Source organism: Austrofundulus limnaeus, unplaced genomic scaffold (genome assembly GCF_001266775.1).
Source record: "Austrofundulus limnaeus strain Quisiro unplaced genomic scaffold, Austrofundulus_limnaeus-1.0 Scaffold2156, whole genome shotgun sequence".
NCBI lineage: Eukaryota > Metazoa > Chordata > Actinopteri > Cyprinodontiformes > Rivulidae > Austrofundulus > Austrofundulus limnaeus.
Window position 1 is genome coordinate 12,642 of NW_013954558.1, and position 3,328 is coordinate 15,969.

General features: G+C 36.1%; 1 long non-coding RNA gene across 1 annotated transcript in view; it reads right to left on the reverse strand.

Annotated features, from left to right (window-relative positions):
- The window catches only part of LOC106537158 (uncharacterized), a 13,410-nt gene extending 12,624 nt beyond the window's left edge, over positions 1-786 (reverse strand). The window contains exon 1 of the long non-coding RNA XR_001312612.1: positions 602-786. This is a non-coding gene — a long non-coding RNA (uncharacterized LOC106537158). The remainder of the gene's footprint in view (positions 1-601) is intronic.
- Between the last annotated feature and the right edge of the window lie 2,542 nt (positions 787-3,328).

Consider the following 3,328-nt stretch of genomic DNA (forward strand, 5'->3'; position numbering starts at 1 on the left):
TAGCACCTCTAGTAATATATTTACTGAGAAAAATGGTGATGTGTTCAATACTTATTTTACCCGCTGTACTATGATATTAAAATAGTAACTAACAATACTAGAATAAGGTTATAATATTAAGAGAATAAAGTCCTAATAATTACAAGAACTTCTAGTCTAAAAAGCAGTCTTACCACTGCATTAAAATGAGGAATGTTGAGCAACTTGTGAACCTGTTCGGTCTTTGTTAGAAGTATTAGTTCTTTCAGAGATAAATCTCTTTGAAGCCATTGGTTCAGTTTTTTTTTCTTAGATTTTTCAATAGTTTGGTGAAAATGTTCAGAGCATCTTTCTGATCTTTCATTATTGTTATTCCAGGTTGTTTGTGGTGCAACACGACCACACCCGAGCGGCCTGCGCATGCATGACGTCAACATTTCAACATGGCTGCTCCCCGCGTCAGCACTTTGACAGGTTTTAGCAGTTTTGTGTTGTTTATTTTACATTAGCTCAATCGTACTTGTAGTACTTGTTTATAACGATATTAGGCGATATGTTATCCGTTTGCTACCTAAAGCTACAGCTAGCTAACGTCGTCTCGTAAAGAATAAAAACTACAAACCTGCGCTCATTTTCTCTCCAACGCTCGGGTTCTTCTTGGAAATGTTTTCTCCACAGATTCATCCAGTCCGTCTGACCCACTGTCTCCACTTTCTGCTCCTCGGTGGAGATAGTTTGGATATTCGCTCTGCTCTGTTCCAGAAGCACCATCAGTACGTCACTTCTTTTGCGCATGAGCCAAAAGAAAGTAGGGGGAGAAAGGGTTATATGTTGAATCAAAGTGGGCGTGTCACAAGAGTGGGCGTGTCAAAAGCATAAACACTGTGGGCTACGAAGCCTACATGACGGTATCCTTAGACCCTGCTTGACCTCTTTACAGCCTGACCCTGACCCCAACACTAAGGTTAACCAGGAGAAATGTGACCCAAGTAGGGTTCTCCAGAAAAAGTGGTGCCGTACAGTAACGCCTCTTTTGTTGTTGTCCAATCAGGTGGTGCCGTACGGTATCGCCCCTTTTTTGCTTATCCAGTCAGGTGTGTCCTTTTCAACAAAGTCCGTCAAATCATGTGTGGCTTTAGAATCGCCTTTCATTGTGACACGCCCACTCGTCCGCAGAGACCCCTCTAAAAGACTAAACTACACCGGTGTTGCCGGATGGGAAATGTTGAATTATTGTATCAGCAGCTCAAAATTATCGTCTTTTGAGGAAAATTATCGTACACACCCAAGTTACATTCTAGAGAGGCTCAAATTTACATCCTGCTCAGCTCACAATGTGCTCTGTATTCAACAAACTGCACGTTTTATTGTTTATAGGAGCCTGGGGAAATGCTGTACATAAAAATAAATAWTAGATAAAATGACTAGAATAAAATGTAAATTAATAAAATAGGCAAAGTTAAAATGAAATCAGGAAAAGAACAAATCATTGTAGTTTATTGTGCTTTTGATTAAAGAAATAAATTGTGTGCATACTGAACAAATTTAATCTGCAAGCCTCCAAAATCTGTTTTTTTTTTAAATTGCTTCTGGATGACACCTGGATTATCAAATTATACTCCTCACCTTCTCAGTCCCACCTTTTCTTTCTGATTTTACAGTTATTATTTCTTTCACATAAGTGCTGCTGTTATATTTATCCTTGCTGCTACTAATTGCCATCATAATCATAATGTGGGAGGGGGATCTGGGGTTCTCCCCCAGAAGATTTTGAATGAAGTAGGTGCTGTTTCCTGCATTCTGGTATATTTGCAGGTTTTTAAACACATTTTAAACTACATAAATAAACACTATCATAACTATTTTAGAGACAGATTCTTCATTCAACTCAATATGTAAATCATCCTTTTTGTGTCACRTTGGACGTTTGATTCTTTGACCAGCTGGTAGGCAGCAGAGTTTTAAAAGGGTTAAAAAATTTAAAAAACACTGGTGACTGTGTCGCAGCAGCCAGCCTTCTCTCTAGAGAAGGTAGTATCTCAAGAGAACAAAAAATTAAGTTTCTTCTGTTGCTCCTCTTTTAAATATATACAGATTAATCCATCTATCCATTTTCTGTACACGCTGGCTGTGCCTTCTGTCACAGGGGTCACTGGTGCCCATATCCAGCAGTCACAGTGCGANGGTGGAATTTAAGCAGTTCATTTGCACCCTTTTCATGAAGATAGAAGAGTTTGTTGAATCTGACGTGACATGTTCGTACGAACCCTTCATACGAACAAAAGTAAGAGAAATTTAGGATAAGAATACGAACATGTTCTTGCATGAGGTCCATTGTGTCCATGTTCTTAGTCAAAGTACACAGATTAGTTTTTCTCTAATGAAGCAAAGACTTTAACCTGAACAATTTGGACCAAATGGATTTGTAAGGAAGACGTTGATTTTGAACAGTTTTTCTGTAGTTTATATTTGTCATTTTAGTGTTTTTATATATTTAATACAAAAAACATTTTTGGCAAGACTTCAGTCAGATAGTCAATACAAATATTTAACCATCTCCATAACGTTTCAGTGCAAACACATAATGTATGTATGTACTATAAATTTACATTTACAAAATTTACCAAATATGTCTTTTGTACAGCACAAAACAACTTAACTACACTTTATTTGTTGGACTGACTGATTTCTGTATTAAAATAACTATTTCTTTCAAAAAGATTATATTATTTAGAGATCATGTAATAATTTAAAACTGTTTATTCTTCATGTTTGATCATTTATTGAATCACAGAGCAGTTCAGTCACAGTATGCTTCTAAATATAAGCAAGCTATAATATGAAGAAAGAAATTTGTAGATATTGATGTTAAACTACAAAAAGAACATAAGCGGCCGGGGATGGGGGGTAAACGCTACCCAGAGACTCGTCTTGTTATGATGTTTTGTTATTGTCACACCTCGAGTTAAACAAATGGATTTATTTCTGTATTTGATGTGCTGATTGTTCTAAGTGAAACATATATGTGAAGAAAAGTCATGATTATAAATGAAAGACTATGCCAGCATTTGTTTGTGAAAATTTGATAACTTAAAACAGGGTGTTTTTGTGTTTTATGATTACACATATCTACATATTCAACACCTCCAATACTAGAGAAAATGTATTTGTGTATGTAGGAATTACTTCGTGAAATTAGGACCAGCCTATTTTTCATAAATGTAATCCAGCAAGATCTTGCAGAAGGAAATCAGGAAWTYATGAAATACCCCTCTGGTCATGAATGTGAAAAGAACTTGTGACCTGAACAGATTTCTCAAAATAAAGTAATTTATTTTTAGATATATGA